At 36.7% G+C, this 27,792-nt stretch overlaps 1 pseudogene across 1 annotated transcript; it reads left to right on the top strand.

Annotated features, from left to right (window-relative positions):
* Positions 1-2,406: 2,406 nt before the first annotated feature.
* LOC309866615 (olfactory receptor 4F15-like) lies at positions 2,407-27,792 on the top strand (annotated as a pseudogene). Its single transcript has 2 exons — positions 2,407-2,764; positions 27,216-27,792. The product of its transcript is annotated as an olfactory receptor 4F15-like (transcript).

Here is a 27,792-nt window from a genome sequence, read left to right as displayed (position 1 = left end):
AATGTCTAATCAGATAGGTGTTCTCTTAGCACAAACTCTATGGAAAAGGCTTTGGGATAGGCAGCGAATACGTACACAACAACCAATGGTGGAAGAAATTTCAAAAACAATAGTAATCTCTTTAGTGAATAGATCATAATTTGTCTTTGCTCTATTGATGGACATTGATGAACATTTCCACTGTTTTCAATTCTTAAAAATAAAGCTGCTATGAAATTCAAAAAAAAAAAAAAAAACAATTCAATATCAATAGTACCAAATTTAGAGAACAAGTATGTAAGACAAAGACTGAAAACTGATTATTAGATATGATATTTTTACATGTAGACTATTGTGTGCTGAATCCCTGGTGAGATCTTTAAAAGGATTTTCTGACATGCAATCTAGCTTGTTTGGGCTTGTTCAATAGATGGAATGTGTAAGATTAATAAATTCACCTATGAAGGGTTTGAGAGAGAAAGAAAAATAAGAAGGCTGCCCTCCATCTCACCCCTAACAGATTTGATTTTTGAAGGAGAGATTCTATGTGTAACCCATCAAGGGAATTGAAAAGTTGAGATGACAGTAAAAAGTTGATGCATCTAAAACCTTCAGGAGAGCTAGAGTGTTTTTGGAAGTGCTGGCCTTGAAGAGCCCAGAGGATTGGTTCGAAGAATATATTCTCAAGTCCTAGAACTCTTGATACACTCCTGGTTCTGCCACCTCATCTTTCTGATGCCCAGTTTGATTTATGAAATGGTGATAATAAAACTAAACCTATCTTATGAAGTCATTAGGAAGCTTGAAAATAATAATGTATCTAAAACAATGTCTTAAATATTGAAGATACTCAACTCTGTTTTCTGGGATCATTTGACTTGATTATTAAGTATGAATCATAACTATATTTACTAATCTTTACTCTGAGATATGCAATATTTTAGTTTAGTTTAATTTGTCATGAAGTAATCAGTTTACTAAAAGTGGTCATGAAACAAACATAATAATAATCATGTCGTGAACTGAGTGTTAAAGTTATTGAGTCTGGGGGTGCCTGGGTGGCTCAATTGGTTAAGCATATGACTCTTTGGTTTCACCTGAGGTCATGATCTCATGAGTGATGAGATCGAGCCCAAAGTCAGGCTCCAGGCTTAGAAAGAGAAGTGAGTCTGCTTGAATATTCTCTCCCTCCACTCCCCTTCTCACGTGTTCTTCTTTCTCAAACAAATAAATAAATCTTCAAAAAAATTTACTGAGCCTGTGCACCTGAGTTCCATTTAAATTTAAAAAGAAAGTCAATTATCATATCATTTCACTTATTTGTGGAGCATAGCAAATAACATGGAGGACATAGGGAGATGGAGAGGAGAAGGGAGTTGAGGGTAATTGGAAGGGGAGGTGAACCATGAGAGACTATGGACTCTGAAAAACAACCTTAGGGTTTTGAAAGGGCAGGAAATGAGAGGTTGAGGGAGCCAGGTGGTGGGTATTAAGGAGGACACCTATTGCATGGAGCACTGGGTGTGATGCAAAAACAATGACTTCTGTTACACTGAAAAGAAAAGAAAAAAAGCCCATGTAGGGAGTGATGGGATATGTTCAAGTACTTTTGTCATGGCGATCTCTCTAATTGCAGTGAAAAGGAAAAACCTAAGGGGCTAAGAAAAATTCAGGTAAGAGGACATAAAATTAGTGTGAAAGTATTAATAAGGATGTGATGGAAAAGATAATCATAAGAGAACACATTTAGAGAAAAGGTCAGGAAAATGATCCAGAATCTTTGAGAAAAATTAAAATGAGTTTTAACTATGGGATTACAATTAAAGTGGAGAAAGACAACTATCATATGATCTCCCTGATATGAGGAAGTGGTGATGCCTCATGGGGGGTTAAGGGGATAGGAGACAAATAAATGAAACAAGATGGGATTGGGAGGGAGACAAACCATAAGTGACTCTTAATCTCAAAAAACAAACTGAGGTTTGCTGGGGGGAGGGGGTTTTGGAGAAGGGGGTGGGATTATGGACATTGGGGAGGGTATGTGCTTTGGTGAGTGCTGTGAAGTGTGTAAACCTGGTGATTCACAGACCTGTACCCCTGGGGATAAAAATATATGTTTATAAAAAATAAAAAAATTATATTAAAAAAATAAATAAATAAAATAAAATTAAGGGAATTAATTAAAATTAAAGGAATCCCTCTTGCTCTATTTGCAAAATTTAGTGTCACATTTTTTCCTTCAAATACCCCCTCTATATAATGAATTTGTTGCTACCTTATTTTTTCCAAGTCTTTCTTTTTCCTCTCGCAGTCAATAACATCTAACTTAATTAACAAAACAGGAAATCCATATTGCTGACAGTAATACTTAGTCTTTTTCATTTTTATCCCCAGGTCACTTGAAAATCAGCTTTCCTGTCCCAGTCAATGGGTGGATTAAATGACTCTGTAGTTGTGTTACTGGCCCTTTCTTGCTCTTGGGAGAAAAAAACTTTTTCTCATCTTGATATGTGCTTTGCTCTACTTAGCACTCATGTTGGAAAACATTTTTGTTCTCTTTTTGGTAATCTTTGATTCTCACCTACACTCTCCTAAGTCCTTCCTTGCTGGCCAGCCTGTCCCTCATTAATGTGGGTGTTTCTTCTATCATAGTTCTCAAGACAATCAAAGAGTTTTTAAATGAATGCAAAGTAATTTCTTCCCGAAGCTGTATGATGCAGATATGCTTCATCTATAACATGGGAGGAGTGGAGATGGTGTTACTCGTAGCCATGGCATTTGACAGGTAAACAGCAATCTGTAAGCCTCTTCATTATCTTAACATCATGAATCCTAAAATGCTATGTCTCAATTTGCTTTCATTATAGTTTATTATAGTTTTTTATAATATATTGAATTCAATTTATATTGAATAATGAATTTATAATATTCATTATAGTTTATTATAAGCCAAGTTTATTGTTGCTGCCAACAGTGGCTTCATGAACATGGATACCTTCTTGCTGCTAATCTTGTCCTATGTCTTCATTTTGGTCACCATCTAGAAATGTGCTTCAGGCTGTCGTGGTTTTATTTTTCACTCCATGCATGCTTCTTTACGTATGGCCTTTCCCCACATCATCAAGTGACAAATACCTGTTCATTATTGACTTTTCTATCACCTCTGTCTTGAATCCAGCCATCTAGGCATTAAGGAACAAAGACATTAAAACAGCAATAAAATGATTGTGCAAAGAGAATCTCACTCCAGAATTTGTTGACCACATATATTTTTGGAGCTTTACAACTAAACATCCAACTGCATGATGGCCCATCTCAACTTAGACCCCACCGATTTAACATATCCTGAACAAAGTCATCATCTGCCATCCTAAGCTTGCTATATAAAGTCTAAAAATTTGTTGTAATGAATCACAAACATCATTATACTGAATTGTTATATATATATATATATATATATATATATATATATATATATATTCAATGGCTTTTTTTTTAAAAGATTTTATTTATTTATTTGACAGACAGAAATCACAAGTAGGCAGAGAGGCAGGCAGAGAGAGTTCAGGAAGGGAAGCAGGCCCCCTGCGGAGCAGAGAGCCCGATGCGGGACTCGATCCCAGGACCCTGAGATCATGACCTGAGCCGAAGGCAGCGGCTTAAGCCACTGAGCCACCCAGGCGCCCATATTCAATGGCTTTAAAAGAAAACCCAGAGATAAAAATCAAGAGGCGAGGAATTTATTTAGAAGGGACTGCTAGATGACACTGGTTCAAAAGTGAGGACATAAGTCAGAGAAAAGAAGGAAGGTAATAGAAGATGTATTAACTAGTATTAAGTAGCACCCTCCTACTGTGGACATTGGGGCACAATCCCAATTGTGGCCCCCTAAGTGACTTTATGAGTACATAAATCACCTATCACATTAGGTGATTTCACCTGAAAGTCTATGAAGCTGTGTATTTCTGTGTTGGGGTATCTCTAAGACATTAACTCCATAGCTGTTCCAGGCTACCCCATGAGTGGGTTGAGCAGTTCTGATATCTAAAGAAAAATCCTCAGGCAGAAAAATTTCTGCAGCTTTTGGTATGAGAGTCTACATTCTTGGGATATGCGTGTGGCATCAAAAGCATCAGAAACACTCCACATCTTTCTTCTCATGCTTAGAGGCATTCATGTTCCATGTAAGTTTACTCCATCATTGATCCTTCAAACATAGGACTGTTAATGAAACAAGTGTTAATGGGTTCCACCACTGCACATGTTCCCAGGAAGATACTCATCTTCCTCCACCACAACCCATTTTACATTTTCCTCACATTTGTCCAGCACTTTTGCTGCTCTAGATCACTTGCCCAGATCCATATCTTCCCACCTAAGAAGGCTAAATCCATGATTACCATGCTTTTGTCAGGCTGTAATTGCTGCAATTGCCCATTTAGAGTTATCATCAAATGTAGCGCCCTTTCTATTTCTCTGCTATAATGGAGGTTAATAATACCTGCCATACTAGAACACTCAGGAATCTATAAACACAAGAAAACCAAAACGACCAGTGAGCTACTAAAACTTTGGGTTTACTGAAGAGCTTACTCTGTCCCAGAGGAAGGATGCACTCACCCCAGTGAGGTCAAATGTGTAGGTCTAGAAAACTCAAGTTCTCCAAGGAAGTAATGGTGAAAGGAGCCATTCTCACCACCTATCTTTGGTGTGGATTGCCTATGCAATCCACAAAACAATACCTTATAATGTTCACTTATTCAAAGTATATATCATGCATAAAACACAAAGTGCCATCCCCAAACACACTTACTTCCACCATTAAAAGCTATTCTTCATATTCTATCAGACTGACAGCTTCTACATGATATGCATATTGCCAAAGCAGTGGGTCATTTTGTTGTGTGCTCACTATTGTACTTTCTTAGCTGCAAAGATATTTCTTTCTCCTAAGCAATGTTGTAAAAGACATTAGACATTCTATATGTCTTTGGATCACTTAAAGGCCAAGGTACTGCTGTAAGGACAGTCAAAACCATACTTGGAAAATATGTTTATCCAGTAAACATCTGCTGATCTAATGTAAACAGCTAGCAATTGTGTTGCTGATTAAATGTGTCAAAAGATGAAACCACAATGGTGTTCAGTATCCACTTGTCCTTCCAGAAGGACATTCAATAGTGCCTGCCACTATACCTGCCTAACTGAAAAGAGACCATATTGAAAGAATACATGGAAAGACTTCAACTTTGCCATTTATAACTACTTCATCCAAGAGCCTATTGCACAGAAAGTAACCATGGAAAGATTTCATCCTTGCTATTATAATTACTTCATTCATACTGGCCCATTGCACATGAAAGAGCACATGAAGTGGACTCATCCCAGCTATTTATAATTACTTCATCCATCACCCATTGTGCAAGTACTCCAGTGGCTGAGCCAGGTTATCAATTCAGCTATTTAACACTATTCTTGAGCTATAGTAAGAATAGAAACATAAATAAGAAGTTACATGTATTTCTTCCTGCTTTTTCTGGCTAAAAAAAAAACAAAAACAAAAAATAAACAAACAAAAAACCAATTTATATCATATCTTAATGTGGCCCATGTGTTAAGTAACCACTATCCACTTTAAGTGACAATTCTAGTTGTATGAAAATTATAAAACTGAACCCACATTTATGAGGACAAATATCATAAACTAGAGTAATTAGAAAATTCCCATCAAAGTATTAGGTTAATTTCTTTTGCTTTTGTTAAATACATAAAATAAACTGGTTAAACCATTTGGTATGAAAATAAGAGAATGAATGAAATATCAACTCCAGAAACCAGTATGTTAGCATTTAGGAAAAACTTGAGGTAGGAAATCAGTGCTGTTGAATGCAGACTTACACTAATAAAAATATAATGGTTAGAATAGTAAAGAAAGTCCAGAAGAGATTTAAGCTTTATCCTATAATAAATGTGGATTCTATGACTCTAAATAGATGTGAATAAATCCATATAATGACAAGTAACTAGGCATCTGAACAAACAAAAAGGTTAGATTCTTCACACCACACGTACAAAAAAGAGATACATATATTTCAAAATAAATTAACCGGATCAAAATATTTTTTAAATTATGTCATAAAGCAGTTTTTAAATAAATTTCAGTATGGTGAAATGTATATAGCAGTTGCATTAAAAGTGCAATTTTAAACAAGGCAACAAAAATAGAAAACATGAATAAAGAAAAGACTATATTTTACCACACTAGCTTTAAATTTGTCAAAAACAAATGTAAAGATTTCTGCTTTATAGTTCTGCATGTAAGGAGTTTGGAATCACTATTCCATCATAATAAGTTAAAAGTAGAACAGAGTGAAAAAGAAACAATTCTTCTTGATCCAGAAGAGAGGGGAGGAGACAGGACAAACTGCTACCCCATGATTAGAGAGATAGGCAGGCAAATAAGGACAGCATAGCTTGCCAAGCAGACACAAAGATAAACCATAACTGATGAATTGCTGGAGGGTAGAGACCTCTGTGTTAAGAACTGGTGAGAGGGACCTATCCAGAGGTGACATCAATTATATTATGAAATTTACTTTAAGCAGCTGGACCAGATTCACCCAATAACTATCTGAGAAAAAATTCCCTCAGGCTTTTGGCACAGGGAGGGGTAAAGGAATCATTTAGAAATGTACCAGAGCACTCTGTTTTTCTCTAGAAGCCTTGACCTCAGGGGACACTAGTTAACCAAAACCTTGCCTACTAAGTTATTATAGGAGTCTAACTGACCTGGGTAAGACAATACCCATCTTCAACCACTCTAGCCTTCATGTCCCATCTAAGAGAAAAGAAATAAAATGAGAAACAGTTGTGAAGTTTACAGTCCAGAAATAGATTCACTAAAATCAAGACCTAATTCTAGTACTACAGAATGCTTTCCCTCTGCTCACACCTCATCACCACATTACCAAATGCCTATTTATAGCAGTTTTTTTTTTAAATCAAGTACATCATATCTAGTTATCAATAAGACATCACAAGTGGTGCCTGGGTGGCTCAGTGGGTTAAAGCCTCTGCCTTCGGCTCAGGTCTTGATCCCAGGGTCCTCAAATCAAGCCCCAAATTGGGCTCTCTGCTCAGCAAGGAGAATGCCTCCCTTCCTTTCTCTCTGCCTGACTCTCTGCCTACATGTGATCTCTGTCTGTCAAATAAATAAATAAATCTTTTAAAAAAGAAGACATGACAAGACATAATTAAGGTGGAAGCACAAAATTTGAATAGACATAACAAGCATCAGAACTAGACAAAGAAAGAATGCTTTAATTATCAGTCCAGAAATTTAAAGTAACTATAATTAATATGTTAATAGCTCTAATGGGCCAATCAGACAGAATGCAAGAACAAGTGGCCAATGAAAGCAGTGAGATGGAAATCCTAATGGAAAAGAAAGAAAGAAAGAAAGAAATACTAGAGGCTAAAAGCACTATAACAGACATAAAGAATGCATTTGATGGACTTATTAGTAGAATGAACACAGAAGAGGGTATAATCCCTGAGCAAGATGCTATATCAATAGAATCCTTGAGAACAAAGCATAAAAAAAAAAAACCAGGAATATCTAAGGCCTGTAGGACAACTAAAGAAGGTTTAAAAATGTGTAATGGGAATCCAGAAGGAGAAGAAAGAGAAAAACAAACAGAAAGAAAAAATATGTTTTAAACAATATTTTTAATTTTTTAATCAAAATTAATCAATTAATGTAATAAATTAATTATTATTATTTTATATAATTTATTATACATTATTATTTATATATTATATAATATATATTATTTATTATTTATATAATTAATTATTATTTATATGATAGTAGTATTATAATTATTAAGAACTAATTAATTTACTTAATTTAATAAATTGCTGTTGCTGATATTGAGGAAGTTACTGCCTAAGATTCTGATAGATTCCTGTCTCATGTTGAGGTCTTTTATCCATTTTGAGTTTATCTTTGTGTACGGGGGAAGAGAAAGGTTGAGTTTCATTCTTCCACATATAGCTGTCCAATTTTCCCAACACCATTTATTGAAGAGACTGTCTTTATACCACTGTATATTTTTTCCAGCTTTGTCAAAGATTATTTGACCATAGAGTTGAGGGTCCATATATGGGCTCTCTCTACTCTGTTCCACTGGTCTATGTGTCTGTTTTTATGCCAATACCATACTGTCTTGGTGATCAAAGCTTTGTAGTAAAGCTTGAAATCAGGTAACGTGATTCCACCAGTTTTATTTTTATTTTTCAACACACCCTTTTAGTATTTTACTTGCCCCTTCATTTACTCTTATCTGGCCAAAATGACAAGACGTAAAAATTCAACGCAAAAAAAAGAACAAGAGGCAGTACCAAAGGCTAGGGACCTAATCAATACAGACATCGGTAATATGTCAGATCTAGAGTTCAGAATGACAATTCTCAAGGTTCTAGCCGGGCTCGAAAAAGGCATGGAAGATATTAGAGAAACCCTCTCGAGAGATGTAAAAGCCCTTTCTGGAGAAATAAAAGAACTAAAATCTAACCAAGTTGAAATCAAAAAAGCTATTAATGAGGTGCAATCAAAAATGGAGGCTCTCACTGCTAGGATAAATGAGGCAGAAGAAAGAATTAGTGATATAGAATACCAAATGACAGAGAATAAAGAAGCTGAGCAAAAGAGGGACAAACAGCTACTGGACCACGAGGGGAGAATTCGAGAATTAAGTGACACCATAAGACGAAACAACATTAGAATAATTGGGATTCCAGAAGAAGAAGAAAGAGAGAGGGGAGCAGAAGGTATACTGGAGAGAATTATTGGGGAGAATTTCCCCAATATGGCAAAGGGAACGAGCATCAAAATTCAGGAGGTTCAGAGAACGCCCCTCAAAATCAATAAGAATAGGCCCACACCCCGTCACCTAATAGTAAAATTTACAAGTCTCAGTGACAAAGAGAAAATCCTGAAAGCAGCCCGGGAAAAGAAGTCTGTAACATACAATGGTAAAAATATTAGATTGGCAGCTGACTTATCCACAGAGACCTGGCAGGCCAGAAAGAGCTGGCATGATATTTTTAGAGCACTAAACGAGAAAAACATGCAGCCCAGAATACTATATCCAGCTAGGCTATCATTGAAAATAGAAGGAGAGATTAAAAGCTTCCAGGACAATCAACATTTCCTTAGTGATTTGGGGTCTCTTCTGATTCCATACAAATTTTAGGATTATTTACTCCAACTCTTTGAAGAGTACTAGTGGAATTTTGATCAGAATGGCATTAAAAGTATAGATTGCTCTAGGCAGTATAGACATTTTAACAATGTTTGTTCTTTCAATCCAACAGCATGGAATGGTCTTCCATCTTTTTGTGTCTTCTTCAATTTCTTTCATGAGTGTTCTGTAGTTCCTTGAGTACAGATTCTTAACCTCTTTGGTTAGGTTGATTCCCAGGTATCTTATGTTTCTTGGTGCTATAGTAAATGGAATCGATTCTCTAATTTCCCTTTCTGTATTTTCATTGTTAGTGTATAAAAAAGCCACTGATTTCTGTACATTGACTTTGTGTCTTGCCATGTTACTGAATTACTGTATGAATTCTAGTAGTTTGGGGGTGGAGTCTTTTGGGTTTTCCACATAAAGAATCATCTCATCTGCAAAGAGAGAGAGAGTTTGACTTCTTCATTGCCAATTTGGATACCTTTTATTTCTCTTTGTTGTCTGATTGCTGTTGCTAGGACTTCTAATACTATGTTGAACAAGAGTGGTGAGAGTGAGCATCCTCGTCGTGTTCCTGATCTCAATGGGAAGGCTGTGAGCTTTTCCCCATTAGGATGATATTTGCTTTGGGTCTTTCATACATAGATTTTATGAAGTTCAGGAATGTTCCCTCTATCCCCATACTTTGAAGCGTTTTAATCAGGAATGGATGCTGGATTTTGTCAAATGCTTTTTCTGCATCAGTTGAGAGAACCATGTGGTCCTTCTCTCTTCCCTTATTGATTTGTCCTATCACATTGTTTGATTTGAAAGTGTTGAACCACACTTGCAACCCAGGGATAAATCACACCTGGCCATGGTAGATAAACTTTTTAATGTACTATTGGATCCAATTAGCTAGGATCTTGTTGAAAATCATAGCATTTATATTCATCAGGGATATGGTTCTGAAATTCTCCTTTTTGGTGAGGTCATTCCTGGTTTGGGAATCAGGATAATGCTGGCTACATAAAAAGAGTCTGTAAGTTTTCCTTCTGCTTCATTTTTTTGAAACAGCTTCAGAAGAATAGGTGTTATTTCTTCTTTGAAAGTTTGGTAGAATTCCCCAGGGAATTCTGTCAGGTCCTGGGCTCTTGTTTTTTTGGGAGGCTTTTGATCACAGCCTCAATCAGGTTGTCAATTTCTTCCCGATTCAGTTTTAGAAGTTTATAGTTTTCCAGGAATGTATCCATCACACCTAGGTTGCTTAACTTATTGGCATATAACTGTTGATAATAACTTCTGATGATTGTTTCTACTTCCTTGGTGTTAGTTGTGATCTCTCCCTTTTCATTCATAATTTTATTAATTTGGGCCTTCTCTCTTTTCTTTTGGATTAGTTTGGCCAATGATGTAGCGATCTTATTGATTCTTTCAAAAAAAAAAAAAAAACCAGCTTCTAGTTTCCATGATGTGTTCTACTGTATCTCTGGTTTCTATTTCATTGATCTCTGCTCTAACCTTGATTATTTCCCTTCTTGCGTGTGGAGTTGGGTTAATCTGTTGTTGATTCTCCAGTTCTTTACGGTGTAGAGACAACTGGTGTATTCTGGATTTTTCGATTTTTTTGAGGGAGGATAGATGGCTATGTATTTCCCCCTTAGGAGACGCCTTCACAGTATCTCATAAGTTTGGGACCAAAGTGTCTTCATTCTCACTGGTTTCCATGAATCATTTAAGTTCTTCTTTGATTTCATGGTTGAGCCAAACATTCTTAAGCAAGTTGGTCTTTAGATTCCAGGTGTTTGAATTCCTTCCAAACTTTTCCTTGTGGTTGAGCTCCAGTTTCAAAGCATTGTGATCTGAGAATATGCAGGGGATAATCTCAATCTTTTGGTATGGGTTGAGCCCTGATTTGTGACCCAGTATGCGGTCTATTCTGGAGAAGGTTCCATGTGCACTTGAGAAGAATGAGTATTCTGTTGTTTTAGGGTGGAATGTTCTGTATATATCATCTGGTCCAATGTGTCATTCAATGCTCTTGCTTCTTTATTGATTTTCTGCTTGGATGATCTATTACTGAGAGAGGCATGTTAAAATCTTCTACTATTAACATATTCATATCAATATGACTCTTTATCTTAATAGTTTTCTTATGTAATTGGCTGCTCCCATATTGGGGGCATAGATATTTACAATTGGTAGATCATCTTGGTGGATAGTCCCTTTAAGGATTATGTAGTGTCCTTCTGTATTTCTATTACAGTCTTTAGTTTAAAACCTAATTTATCTGATATGAGATGCACTACCCCAACATTCTTTTGAGGCCCATTGGCATGAAAGATGCTTCTCCATCCCTTCACTTTCAGGCTGGGTGTATCCTTAGGTTCGAAATGGGTCTCTTGTAGACAACATATGGATGGGTCCTGTCATTTGATCAAATCTACAACCCTGTGTCATTTTATGGATGCATTTAGGCCATTCACAATGAGAATGATTATTGATAGATACGTTTTTATTGACATCGTATTACCTTTGAAGTCTTTCTTTCTGTAGATTGTCTCCATATTTCTGTTCAATGATATTCTTAGGATTTTTCCTGATTTATAGAAGCCCCATTAATATTTCCTGCAGTGTTGGCTTGGTGGTTGCATAGTCTTTTAAGCCTTGCCGGTCTTGGAAACTCTATCTCTCCCTCTATTTTGAATGTCAGTCTTGCTGGATAAAATATTCTTTGCTGCGTGTTCTTCTCATTTAGTGCCCTGAATACCTCTTTCCAGCTTTTTCTGGCTTGCCAGGTTTCTGTGGATAGGTCGGACGTTATTCTGATGGGCTTTCCTCTGTACATAAGGAGCTTCTTTGTCCTAGCTGCCTTCAAGAGTGCCTGTCTACTATTATAATTCTTCATTCTTAATATTGGGTGTCTCGAGGACTTTCAAGAATCTGTAATCTTGGGGGGAGACCGTTCTGCCTCTAGTACATGAACACTGGTTCCATTCACAAGATTGGGAAAATTTTCATGGAGAACTTGTTCCACTATATCTTCTAGACTTCTCTCTCCTCCCCTTCAGGGAGTCCAATAATTCTGATGTTGGAACATTACATGGCATCATTTATTTCCCTGATTCTGTTTTCGTGGCTTCTAAGCTGTTTGTTCCAGGCTTCCTCTTGATCCTTTCCCTCTATTTTTCCTCCAGATCACTAATTCTATTTTCTGTCTCAGTTACCTTAGCTTTTAGAGAATTTAGATTAGATTGGAACCTATTGAGAGCATTGTGAACATCATCCCTGGTGGCTTTCCGTTCTGTCCCAACATTGTGAACATCATCCCTGGTGGCTTTTTGTTCTGCCCTAATCAATTCCATTTGGTCATCCATGGCTTTCTTCAACCTAGCTATTGCCTGGATAATTGTTAACCTGAATTCCTCTTCCGACATATTGTCTATGTCGATAGCCATTAGGTCTGTTGCAGAAGGCCCATTCTCTGAATTTTTCTTTTCTTGGGCCTTCCTCCTCCTAGTCATTTTGGTCCGAGATGGCTGAACAGATGTAGCTGGATGTATCGACCGTGGTGCAGTCAAGGTGCACCCTGGAATGCTTCTGAGCAATCAGGAGTCCCCACCCAAATGAAAGAAAAAAGAAAGAGAGAGAAAAGAAGATAAAAAGAAAAAGAAAGAAGAGAGAGACAGGGAAAAAAAGAAAGATAGAAGAGAAGGCTCAGCCCAAATGGGCCCCAAGGTAAGATTTATGACATATACAAACAACAACAGACAAAAAGACTGATAAAAGTATATGAAAAGAGAAATATATATATATATATATATATATATATATATATATATATATGTATAAATATAAACAAAACAGAACAAAAAGGACCACATCAAAAAGAACCCCAAGTATAATATTTATATACTATCAGGACAATCACAAATACACAGAAACTGGCGGAGGAAAACGATGGGAGAGTGGTTATAAATTCTCAGTGTGGGTGAGGAAGGTTATTTTGATTCTTCCTGGATGTATCTTGATATCTTTGTTAAAGGACTCAACTTTCCCAAGATAAAGGGGGATTAAAAATTGGTTTGCCTATAGGGGTAGCATTGATTGGGAAAAGGGCATTACCTTGAAGTTTAACTCTATATGAATGTTAAAAAATAAAAATAAAAAAAGTATAAACTAAACTAAACTAAAATTATAAAAAAAATTAAAAATAGAAAAGCAAAAGAAAAACACGGGTATATGTATCAAAAAGTTCAGTTTAAAAGGTTATTTTGGAATTTGAAGTACTGGACATCTCACTGTGATGGTAAATAGGTTAAAAATTATCTATACTAAAAAAAATGAACCAGAATAGTGGGAATGAATTAAAAATAAAAGTTGTATCTATGAAGTAGTGGTGGTTGTTCTCTTGTCATCTTTCTTTTTTTCCTGTTTGGCTTTCTGGGGGAGGGGCCTGCAACATGGGTTTTCAGGCAATGTTCCCTGAGTTAAGTCCTCCTGCCCCCCTCAGAGGGGTGGGCTCTGATGAAACCAGTTTTTCTGGCTTTGTTCTCTGGAGGTTTTTATATTTGTTTGTTCATTTTTTTGTTGTTGTTTGTTTTTGTTTTTATTCTCTAGCCTTGACAGCTTTTGATGGTTTTTGGAGGTATAGAGGAAAGCCAAACTGTACCCAGACCTCCCTCTCAGGGAAAAGCCTCAGTCTGTTCCATTCTGAGTTCAGCAGAGCACATAAGTTCCCCCTGGGCCCTTGGCAGAGCACATTCTGAGTACTGGTCCCTGGGGACAGAGGAACTCATGCTTGTACCCAAAACCACAACAGCGGCAGCTGTCTGGGCAGCTCCAGACTGCCAGAGAGGTTCCAAGTAGTGATCGCACACTGAGATTTTCCCACTGGCCTGCGCTGGAAGTGCCTGGTCTTTCCAGGTCTGAGAGTACGGGGCTGGCGTCTGCATGCACCTCTCTCAGGGGAGGGCATGGGGTGCGGTTCCGACTCTGATAGCCCAGCACGGCACTTGTGTGGGGATTGTAAAAATGCTGTGCTTCTGCTGGCTGGCGAGGCTCCCAGCGCCTCATGGGAGCTGGACCCCACACGTTCTCAGGCGTGCTGGCAGCTCAGGGACCAAGACCTGGTTTCTCTGCCTCACTCTCTCTGGCTCAGCACCAGGCGTGGCTGTCCTGGGTCCAGGGACTTAATCCCCTGTCTCTAGCCATCCCAATTCCCACAATTTCCCCCTTGTAATACTTTGCTCTTTTTGAGTGCTTTCAAACTCCAAGTTAATGCTAGTCCCCAGTCACAGGGCACTCTCATATTGGGGTATTACTTTCCAGTAGTTCACCTCTGGTGGCTCCCTCCCCCTTTTGTTTATCTTCGATATTAGTCCTATGTTCCCACTCCACTTAACCTGCCCATTAGCATCTTCTGCCCCCGTAGAGATCCAGACATGTATAATTCTGATCTCAGGCTGGTTTCATGGGTGATCAGAGTTCTTCGGTAGGTAATCACTTTAGGGTACAGGTTGAAGCGGCACCTCCTCCTACTTCCCCGCCATCTTGTCCTATCTGGGAAACAATAATGTTTGAGAATTTCCCCCAGGTTAAAGTCATGCACCAAACCATAGATCCATGAATCCCAAGCTGGATAAATGTTCCCTGAAAACACAGCCACTCATATCATTTATGAGTAAAATAAAATCAAATATAAAGAAAATATCCTAGAAGAACTCAGAGAAAAACTTCACCTTACCTATTTAAAAAACAAACAAACAATAAATTACATCCAGCTTTTCCTCAGGCATCATGCAAGCAAGAAGAGAATAAGGTAGAATATTTAGAGTACTAAAATACATAGATATTTTATATATAGACCTAGAATTCTGCACCCTGAAAAACTATTCTACAAATGTCAAGAAGAAAGAGAGACTTCCTGAGAGAAATAAAAAATGTGAGAATTTTGACAGTAGACCTCCATCAAAAGAAAAGTTCAAATAAGTTTCTCAGAGAGAAGAAATCCCACCAATTTATTTTATAGGTATTTACAAACTGATTCTAATATTTATATGGGGAGGCAAAGGGCCCCTATAGCCAACACAATATTGAAGAACACAGTTCAAGGACTGATGTTACCTGACATCAAAACTTATCATGAAGCTACAGTAATTAAGACAGTGTGGAATCGGCATATACATATAAAAAAAGATAAATCAGTGGAACAGAATACAGAACTTAGTATAGACACCCATAAATATACTCACCTGACCTTTTACAAAGGAACAAGATAATACAATGCAGCAAAGATAATCTCTTCAACAAATAATGCTAAAACACCTGAATGTGCACATGAAAAAAAAAGAAAAAAAAAAAAGAATCTAGACACAGATCTTTATATCCTTCAAAAAATTAATGCAAAGTGGATAAGAGACCCAAATTTAAAATGAAAAAATATATAAAACTTCTAGAAGATAACATAAGAGAAAACTTGGATGCCCTTGGATATGATGAAGACTTTTTATTTTCTTTTTGAAATATAACTGATACATAACATTAGTTTCAAGTGTGCAACATAATGATTTGATATTGGTATAGTTTGCAAAATAGCAGTGATGTCCTTTTAGATACAACATCAAAGACACAATCAAGAAATCATTGATGAGCTGGACTTCCTAAGATTAAACACTCTGTATCACAAGAGATTATACCAACAGAATGAGAAGACTGAGAAAAAAATATTTGCAAAACAGATATGTACATTGAATTCTCCAATCAAAAGATGTAAGTGGTTAAATGACAGAAAGAAAACCCATGTACATGAGACTAGCCTCACCTAAGGACATATGGAGTCTCAAAGTAAACGTATGGAAAGATACTTCATGCAGTTGGAAACCAAAACAGAGCAGGAGTAGCCGTATATATATAAGATGAAATAAACTTCATGTCCAAACAAGAGACAAAAAAGGTCATGATGTAATGATAAAGGGAGGTACTTAACAAGAGGCTGCAACAATCATATAGATATGCACAGAACATCAGTACAGCTAGATTCAACACTAACAGATATGAAGGGAGAAGTAGACAATACAAAAATAGTAAAATTCAAGATCCCACTTTCAACAATGAATAGATCAGACAATATCAGTAAGGAAACACTGAACATGAACAATATTTTAGACCAAATACATCTAACAGATATATACAGAACATTAATTAGAGCAACAGAACACAAATTCTCAAGGGCACATAGAACATTCTCCAGGATAGATCATATGTTAGGTCACAGAACAAGTGCAAAAAACTTTAAAAGATTAAAATCATACCAAATATCTTTTCTAACAATAATGATCTAGACTAGAAATCAATACCAGAAAGAAATCTGAAGAAATGACAAATATGTGGCATTTAAACAACATAACACTGATCAACCAATGAGTCAAAGAAGAAACAAATGGAAAAATCAAAAACTATTTCTAAGCAAATGAACATGGAAATACAATATAACAAAACCTATGGGGTGCTGTGAAAGTAGTCATCAGGAGAAAATTTATAGTGATAAATGTTTCCATTAAGAAAAAGAAAGATCTCAAGTAAACACCCCAATGTATAACCCCCAGAGAACCAGAAAAAGAACAACCTAAGCCCAAACTTAGAAGAAGGAAAGAAATTATAAAGATCAGAACAGAAATAATGAACTAGAGACTAGAAAGAATAGAAAAGATCAACAAAAATACAGAAATCCTCTTTTTTTAAAGATTTATTTTATTTTATTTATTTCACAGACAGAGACCACAAGTAGGCAGAGAAGCAGGCAGAAAGAGAGGAAGGAAAGCAGGCTCCCTGGTGAGCAGAGAGTCCAATGTGGGGCTTGATCCCAGGACCCCGGGATCATGACCTGAGCTGAAGGCAGAGGCTTTAACCCACTGAGCCACCCAGGCACCCTCTTTTATTCATAGTTGAACTTTCTGCAATTTCAGTTCCTGTGGACAACTGTTGTGATCTCGAAACAGATGGTACTCCTCTGATGACTCATCAGAATGTTACTAGTAACCTAAAGATGTCATATTGCCTATATACATCATTCACCCACTTCATCTCATCAGGTAGCCTTTTAATGGTCTAATCATCACAAGAACAATAAAGGTGAGTAGTGTACCCACAAATACTTTGAAGGAAAGAGAACACATTCACACAATTTTCATTACAATATATTTTAAACACTGTTCTATTAGTAGTTATTGTTGTTATTTTCTTATGTGCCAAATTGATAAATTAAACTTTATCATAGATATGTATGCACAGAAAAATATGCAGTATATATTTGGGACAATCTGCAGTTTGCAGCTACAGGAGCTTTTGGATGTATCTCCTGCAGATAAGGGGGCCCTGTAAGAGCATTTTTCCAGATTTATAGAGAAATAGACATCACTGAAGATTTTTAAGGTGTATAATATGATGGCCTGATTACATATATTGTAAAATGATTCTCCGGTAGACTTAGTAAACATTCATCATCTCATGCAGACACAATAAAAAGAAAAAAACAATTCTACTCGTGATAAGAACTCTTAGGATTTACTCTCTTAACTTTCCTGCACATCACACAGCAGTGTTAACAGTCACGTGTTGTAGATTACATTCCTACTATTTATTTTGTAATCATAAGTTTGTACATTTTAACTACTTTCTTCCAATTCCCCCTCCCCCCTCCTTTGATAACCACAAATTATATCTTTTTCTGAGATTCTGTGTTTTTTGCTTTTTGTTTTAGGTTCCATATATAAACAAGATCATACAGTATTTGTCTTTGTCTCAACTAACTTCACTTAGCGTAATGCCTTCAGGGTCCATCCTTATTATCACAAATGGTAGAGTTCCATTGTTTTTTATGATTGGACAATATTCCATGATATATAATCATTACTTTTTTTTATTTTTACAATTGATTTTTTATGAGAACTTCTAAAACATACATCTTTAGCTATTTTCTTTTTTTTATGTTTTCTTTTTTTAATTTATTTTTTATTTTCAGCATAACAGTATTCATTATTTTTGCACCACACCCAGTGCTCCATGCAATCCATGCCCTCAAAAATACCCACCACCTGGTACTCCAACCTCCCACCCCCCACCCCTTCAAAACCCTCAGATTGTTTTTCAGAGTCCATAGTCTCTCATGGTTCACCTCCCTTTCTAATTTCCCCCAACTCCCTTCTCCTCTCTAACTCCCCATGTCCTCCATGCTATTTGATATGCTCCACAATTAAATGAAACCATATGATAATTGACTCTCTCTGCTTGACTTATTTCACTCAGCATACTCTCTTCCAGTCCCATCCTTTTCTACAAAAGTTGGGTATTCATCCTTTCCAATGGAGGCATAATATTCCATAGTGTATATGGACCACATCTTCCTTATTCATTTGTCCATTGAAGGGCATCTTTGTTCTTTGCACAGTTTGGCGACCGTGGCCATTGCTGCTATAAACATTGGGGTATAGATGGCCCTTCTTTTCACTACATCTGTATCTTTGGGGTAAATACCCAAGAGTGCAATGGCAGGGTCATATGGAAGTTCTATTTTTAATTTCTTGAGAACTCTCCACACTGTACTCCAAAGTGGCTGCACCAACTTGCATTCCCACCAACAGTGTAAGAGGGTTCCCCTTTCTCCACATCTTCTCCAACCCCTGTTGTTTCCTGCCTTGCTAATTTTGGCCATTCTAACTGGTGTAAGGTGATATCTCAATGTAGTTTTAATTTGAATCTCCCTGATGGCTAGTGATGAATCATTACTCTTTATTCACTCTTCAATGGACACTTAGGTTGCTTTTTGTCTTGGATACTGTAACTAATGCTGCTATGAATGAAGGGGTGCAGGTATCTCTTCAAGTTAGTTTTTATTTCCTTTGAATATATTCCTATATGTGGAATTGCTGGATCACATGCTAGTGTTTTTGGTTTTGTTTTTGTTTTTTTGAGGAGTTATTATACTGCTTTCCATAGTGGACTTACCAATTTATAATCCTACTAATAGTGCACAAGGGTTCCCTTTTCTCCACATTCATACCAACATTTCTTACTTCTTGTTTTTTTTTCTTTTAATTATTATACCCATTTTAACAGGCATGAGGTGATATCACATTGTGGTTTTTATCTGCATTTCTACAATGACCAGCAATGAGTATTTTTCAGTACTTGTTGGCAATTTATGTATCTTTGGAAAAATGCCTACATAATTCCCTTGTCCATTTTTTACTGAATTTTTTTTTTTTTACTTTTGACCTGTTACTCTTTCAGAGGTTACTATTATCAGATATATGGTTTGCAAGCACTTTTTTACCATTCCATAAGTTGTTTTTACACTTTGTTCATGGTATCTTTCACTATGCACAAGTGATGTACTGTGCAGAGATGAAGTACAGTTTGATATAGTCCTACATGTTTGTTTCTGACTTTGTTGCTTATACATTAAGTGTGATTTCCAAAAAATCATTACCAAGACCATTTCTGGAAGCTTTTTTCCCCAAGTTTTCTTTTATGACTCTCATGGTCTCAGGTCTTACATTTACATCTTAAATTCATTCAAAGTTAAATTTTGTGGGTTGTATAAGATAGAGGCCTATTTTCAGTACCATGCTTTTTAAAAGACTATGTAAGAATGAGCTAATAAGTACACCTGTGCCCTTTAATGCCAACGTGTGGGTCCAGAGGAAAACAGGGAGTGGCAGAGATGAGTAACAGGGTGGGAGTATTGCAACTGTTGAAAAGTGCCAGTGAAACTGGCCTTGGGTTCCTTATGCTTTTCTCTGACTGTTCTCTCACTGAGAACTGCTCTTCATCAAATGGTGCCTGACAAATAGGCAGGGAGCAGAGGGAGGGGAGTGAACAGAAAATAAAGCATGGGCTGAATTCTTTCTTGATAGAAATCAAGTACAACTGATTTACCCCAGCACTTAGCACATTGCCCAGCTTCTCTGGGGTAAGAGCTAGATTATTTCTTAAAGACATGAATGAGCTGAAATGAGCAGTTATTCTGCACTCCACTCACCCATTCTCACCCCACTTTTTTGTTAGTATAACTGAATTCTAAAGGGGACCTTTAAGTCAGAGTGAGTGCAGAGGAGGGTATATCTTTTTGATATAATAAAACAGAGAAAGTCTACCTCATTTAAGCCCAATTTACCTCATCATCTGTTTCTAATTTTAAGATGTAACAGTCTGAGCTGAAGCTTCAAGGGAGGCTGAGATCTCATAGATTGTCAAATAACCCATTACCTCACATCATTATTTGTATCTAAGTGTGGATTGGGACTAACGTGCAAGGTCATAAACAATATTTAATTTGACAGGTACTCATTCATGATCTCTTGAGATAATCATATGATTCTTTTCTTTCATTCTATTAATGTAATTTATTACATTGGTCAATTGCATATGTTGAGTTATCCTTTTATATCCCAGGGATAAATCCAACTTGATCATGGTGAATGATCCTTTTTTATTTTTTTTAAGACTTCTTTATTTTATCTTAGAAAGAAAGCATGTGAGTGGGAGAGATGCAGAGGTAAAGGGAGAGAATCTCGGACTCCCCACTCAGTGGGGAGACTGACTTGGAACACAATCTCATGACCCTCAAATCATTACCTGAGCTGGAACCAAGAGTTGGACACTCAATCAACTGAAACACCCAGGCATCCCATGAATAATCCTTTTAATGTTGCTGAATTTGGTTTGCTAGAGTTTAATTCAGAATTTTTGCCTCTAAATACATCAGAGATATTGACCTGTACTTTTCTAGTAGTACCTTTACTTGGCTTTGGTATCAGAATTATGCTGTCCTTGTAGAATGTGTCTGGGAGCATTCCCTTCTCTTTAATTTTTAGGAAAGGATGGGAAAGACTGGTGTCTTGGTTTAATAATTTTTTAATTAATTTATTTATTTTCAGCATAACAGTATTCATTATTTTTCACCACGCCCAGTGCTCCATGCAATCTGTGTCCTCTATTTAATACCCACCACCTTATACCCCAACCTCCCACACCCCCGCCAATTCCAACCCCTCAGATTGTTTTTATCCAGGATCTATAATGAACTCCTCAAACTCAACACACACAAAACAGACAATCATATAAAAAAATTGGCAGAAAATATGAACAGACACTTCTCCAATGAAGACATGCAAATGGCTATAGACACATGAAAAAATGTTCATCATCACTAGCCCTCAGGGAGATTCAAATTAAAACCACATTGCGATATCACCTTACACCAGTTAGAATGGCCAAAATCAACAAGACAGGAAACAACACGTGTTGGAGGGGATGTGGAGAAAGGGGAACCCTCTTCCACTGTTGGTGGGAATGCAAGTTGGTGCAGCCACTTTGGAGAACAGTGTGGAGATTCCTCAAAAAATTAAAAATAATTTTTTAAGAAAAAGCCCTACATATTCACTTTGTGTTCAGCCCTACAAGTGTGTAGTCAGTCCTGAGTGCAATGTGTCTGGGGAATGTTGTATAGAACTCCAATGAGCTTACTTCTCAACCTTCATCTGCATCTTTACCCCTGAGTATATAGGAAGTGATGAAGATCACTGTGGATGATCCTTCTACTATACCATCTTCTTCTGCTCAACGTGATAAATGTGGGAATTCATAACACCTGACTAAATAAGATTTAATAAACATATGCCTCCCTGAGTGAGACTAATTCAAAAACAAAGAAGGAGTGTCTGGCAAATTGGGCCTCCTTTGAAGTTTCTGGGCTGAAAACAGCTAGATCCTCATTGCAGCTCAATTCCTTCATCCAGGGAGTAAATACTTAGGAGGAACATTTATCTTTGAAGGTCATGTGCTCCACATACTCCCTGCTGACACGCACATCACAAGCACATCTTGTTCTAATCACATGATACTTCCTGTGTCACTGTCCTGATTATTAAAGCTTTGCACTCCTTTTTGTTTTTCTTACTCCCTTAATATCACTAATATTTACAATTAAAGTGGAGGCAGTGCTTGGTTCAGGACCTTTCACCACTAGTACTTGAGCATCTGGTCCCCACCTCCTCTCTTTTCTCCTAAGGTGTCTGGAATAAACTCATTTACCACCTCAGGGTTTTCTGGCCAAAACTAACAGCTTAATCTAGGGTAGGATCATCAAACTTCTTATGGAACAAGCCAAAGACTTTGTGGGCCGTATGTTGGCCAACTCTGCTTCTGGTAGCACAAAGAAGCCATAAACAATACATAAACACATGGATGTGCCTGTGTTCCAATAAATTTGAGAAAGAGGCTGTGGTCCAAATTTGGCCCATGGGCCATAATTTGCTAACATTTAATTTGGAATAGTATATTTTTATCTTTTCATTTGTCCAACAATTTAGTATGCTTATGGGATTGTTCCCCTTGGATAAATACTCTTGCTTGTTCTGGAAAGAAATATTCATACATAGGGCTCACTCTATCTCACTCCATAATGAGGGCATCTGCAACAAATGTAGAAACTTCTCAGTCTTCCCAAATCAGTAAATCTATGATCATGTTTCCACATAGTCTGTCTTAAATGAGTTATCACCCACACATCCAGAATATTAACTTGCGAAATAAGCAGGAGATACTCTAACATCATGCATCTTCTCTTCTTCCCATCAATAAGTAACTCTTCTATTTTTCTCTTGAGCCAATTAACATAACTCATGGCCTGGTTCCCAGGAGAAATCAATATAAGGCTGATAATTTGAAATCTCAGAAACATCAGTAGGTCACTACCACCTACTGCTACTAATTAACTGTATTCTTACTGGAAAGAGATACATATTTTGTCTGAGAGGTGATTACACTACACAGCGGAAATCAAAAGTATTGAGTTTCTACAAATGCGGCTGCATACCTAAGAACAGAACAGGTAGGTCAGACAAATATTCCTAATGTTGAGCAATACCACAGTAATCTCTATCTTCTTATACTTCCATTCTACTTTCTTTCCCTTTTTCCCACTTGCATACTTTCCTCCTCTATCTACTTATTCTAGTCTATTGAACAGTGTTCTATTTTAATCACAAAATTATGCCTGAAGAAGGAATATTCTGAAATGACTGATATTTATGATGTCTCTTTGGTGGGTTGGTATCTCAAGGATCTTGCATCTCTCACCACTTGCTTCATCCTCTTAGGTGATATTTCACATTTCTCACTGTGGGTACCAAATATGTCCTGCCTACTCCATTTCCACCCATGCTTCCAACAGATTACAACAATGGAAATTATTTTCTGCCTTCATGCAGGAAAAGCTGGGGTGAGTCAGTTCCCTCCATTTGACACATTTGATCATCTGATCAAATCATCCAATGATGTTAGCCAATGAATGGGTCAAGAATTGGAGAATGATAAGAATGAATATGACTTAGTAGAACTGGTGTCCATCGGTTGTGAAAAGAACCTCTATGAGAAGCAAGCTAAGATGGTTAAGAGTAGAGATTAAAAGAAAATTCATGAGTATGGTACATCAGTGACAGAACACTGGCAAAATGAGTTTTGAACCAATTTGCCTCCTACGCTTTCAGTTTTAGGATGGTTTTAATTATTGATCTTGGCCTCTTAGGGGAGAGGCTATGTTTAATCACTAAAGTCCAAAGACCTAAGCTCTATCTGATTTTCTGCATAGCCTACTTGAAAAATATCCCTCATATGTTCTGAATGTTAAAGCCAAAATATCCAGCAAGGAGAGCAACCAACTCTTAGGGGACTCTGCTTTCAGAGAATTTCTGATTCTCCAATACCTCTAAGAAAGAAGTCTAAGAGGTCTTCATACCTCTAAGAAAGGTATGTCCACAGTAGCCAAACTATGGAAAGAGCCTATATGACCATAAACAGATGAATGGATAAAGAAGATGTGGTACATATATACAATGTAAAACTATGCAGCCATCAAAAAACTGAAATCTTGCCATTTGCAGTGACGTGGATGGAACTAGAGGGTATTATGCTAAGTGAAATAAGTCAATCAGAGAAAGAAAGAACTAAAAATTATTAACTGGTTTAAATTCACTCTTCCCTTATACACTAAGCATGAACACAGTATTTCAGGATAAACTAACTAAATATTAGAGGTAATTTCTTATAAGTCTTGAACAAAAGATGGCGTCCTCTTCAGATGGTAGCTATACTTGTCCTGAACAAAACATAATGTTTAAACTAGTCAAATCACTAAGCTGTACACCTGAAACTGTTGCTGCATTGTATGTCAACTATGCTTAAATTAGAAAAAAGAAAATGAAAGGGAAAAAGAAAAGGAAAAAAAAAAAAAGAAAGAAAGATGAGATCCTCTTTAAGCAGGGTAATCAAAACAAAGTAGTATGAAGAGTTACCGGTAAGTCTGTTTTCACTAAAAATTTCTAGCTTTTCTCTTCAGACAGATTTCTTCAGTCTTACCTGAAAACATAAGGAAATATTAGGAACAAGAAATTTCAGTTGGCAAGGTAAATAATGTATTATATTATACATTTCCTGTTCTTGGTGTAGGACTTGCCTATTACAAATAACAAACACACCCTCATTCTGTAAAATGCCATCCAGTTACCAATATTTTATATTCCTTTCACATATATTAATGTTCTCTAAACAAGGAAGCAGGTACACTTCTGGTTGGAATTAGGTAGGAAGCATGAAGGTTTTCTTCATAGCATACCCAGGAATTGTCATTTATTGGCTGAAAGATGTTGGTTTAACCAGAAGTAGTTAAAGTAAAAAACTAGTACCAAAATAATAATAATGGTAATAATTAATAATTACCTTGTGTCACATATATGTATACTTCAGTCATATTTCACAGAATTCTTTTTCCTTTTCTTGCCCCTATTTCTCTTGTTGCTTTCATTTCCTTTTCATGATTATTATTGATTATGCTCACTACAAGTGTAGCTAACATCTACCAATACACAATGCTATTACAATATCACTGACTATATTCCTTGTGCTGTAACTTTTATCCAAGTGACTTATTCATTCCATAATAGGAAGCCTTCATCTCCCACTCCTCTTTACCCTATTTTGCCCATAACCCCACCACCTTCCCCTTGGCAACTACCAGTCTCTTCTCTGTATTTATAGGTCAGTTTCCTCCTTTTCAAATTTTTATTTCAAACACATGACCAGGTTTCTGTGCTCAGCAGGGAGTCTGCTTGAGATTCTCAAGCTCTGCCTCTGCGCCTTGCTTACTCATGATCTCCCTCTCACTCTCTAAAATAAATATATAAATCTTTAAAAAAAAAAAACATGGACAATGTAGAAAACTACAAAACACTGATGATCAGAGTTTTTATTATTAAAATGACCTAAAATGTCATTATCCAAAGTGATCTTGCAATGTTGATCTTGCAAAAATACTTGCATATTTTTGTAGTGTATAATAATAAAGAGCACATCACATAAAACATAGTCCTTTATAAAAAAAATTTTGTTACTTAATAATTTAGTGGACATCTCAACAACTGTAAATTTGCATCATTTATAATGGCCAAACTCATTTTGGGACTAATCTTATCAAATTCCCCTTTCTGAATCTTCTCATATCTAATTGTATCTTTTAATTGTATATTTAATTTTTCACTTTAAATAATGATAGATTATATATACACATCTTCATCTTTCTACCTATTCACAGTCAAAACATATATTCCCCTTGAAAAAGTTGCAGCAATTTTACTCACCCTCAAATAGCATTTTAGCTAAGCTCAGCTTCAAATACTGGAAGACATGATTGCATGACCTCTATCTTTCATGACTCTCTGGAGTCCTGTATTTTTTACATGCTTTTCGTGTATCATGAGTAAATATTTTGTTTCATTATCCCTGAGTTTTGTGTTTGAATTGCTACTCATTAATGCTAGAACAGATATATCAAAAACACAAATGCTCTCTCAATCCTAGCAAAGTAAGGAGAATCCCTTTTTCTGAGTCTGCTGACACTTTGGGGTTTAAAATTTTACCAATTTAAGGTACATCTTAATTCTCCAAATCACTGGTTTCAGGGGAAATACTGGAAAATATCAGAGAACTAAGCCTATTCATTTTAAGCTATGATTCCTCATAGAGTCAACACCCTTAAATTCATTAGCTGGTCACTATTCACTATTCCATGAGTGATTAATGCCTGAAATTTTGCAGTGCAAAGTAAAAGAATAATCAGACAGTACATTCTGCTATGGTATATACATGTGCACAAATATGATTAAGAGTTTGAACATTCAAATCATAGCTGACTATTTAAGACACAGAAAACATTTTCTCAAACATATAAGGAGAAGACTGAAGAAGCCCAAAATTGCAAAATAAACATGGTAAAGAAACTCTACCAGGCAGATGTTACTCTTTGCTCCTAATTCCTCCATTTTACCTGCCTTACTTATTCTCATATGATTTCTTTCCTGTCACCCTAACTGGACTTTTTATTACCTCATTTCTATTTTTTTTAATCTTCCCTTCACCTGCCCTCTCTGTAGGTGTTATAACTTCAAAATTAGACACATGTAACATATTTTACACAAATCAATGATGGGCAAACAACATATCAATGTTCACTTCCCATATTTATCACTTCTGCCTTATTTTCTACCTTTAGAATATTTCAGCATCTTCTCTACTGATTGAGCCAATGGATGCAACAAATGACTCTTTGGTGTCTGAATTTGTATTGATTGGACTTTCAAATTCATGGGAGATGCATCTTTTTCTCTTTTGGTTCTTCTCTGTATTCTACATGGGAATTATCCTGGGAAACCTCTTCATTGTGTTCATGGTAATTACCGACTCTCATTTACACACCCCCATGTACTTCCTATTGGCCAACCTCTCTCTTCTTGATATAGGTCTATCCTCTACCACGGTCCCCAAAATGATCTCTAACCTTTTCACTAACTGCAACATCATTACCTTTCCCAAATGCATGATACAGATATTTTTTATTCATTTCGTGGGTGGAGGTGAAATGGTGGTGCTCATAGCCATGGCATATGACCGGTACACTGCAATCTGTAAGCCTCTCCACTACCTGACCATCATGAGCCCAAAAATGTGTGTTTCCTTCATAGTGGCTGCCTGGATAGTAGGGATAATTCATGCCGTGTCTCAGTTTGTTTTTGTCATAAACTTGCCCTTCTGTGGCCCTAATGAAGTAGATAGTTTTTACTGTGATTTTCCTCGGGTCATGAAACTCGCTTGTGTAGACACTTACAAGCTGGAGTTTGTAATCATCGCTAACAGTGGGTTCATATCCATGGCTACCTTCTTCTCTTTAATTATATCCTATATCTTCATTTTGGTCACTGTCTGGAAACGTTCTTCAGGGGACTTGTCCAAAGCATTTGTCACACTGTCAGCTCACATCACTGTAGTGATTTTGGTTTTTACACCATGCATGTTTCTCTACGTGTGGCCTTTTCCTACAACATCATTGGATAAATACTTTTTCATTGTTGACTTTGCTATCACCCCCCTCTTGAATCCTGCCATCTATACATTAAGAAACAAAGACATGAGAGTGGCCATGAGAAGACTGGGCAAACGGATTGTGGGTCCTAGTGGGATCTCACAATGA

This window comes from Mustela nivalis, assembly GCF_964662115.1.
Source record: "Mustela nivalis genome assembly, chromosome: 6".
In the NCBI taxonomy this organism is placed as follows: Eukaryota; Metazoa; Chordata; class Mammalia; order Carnivora; family Mustelidae; genus Mustela; species Mustela nivalis.
This window is presented reverse-complemented; position numbering and strand designations above follow the sequence as displayed.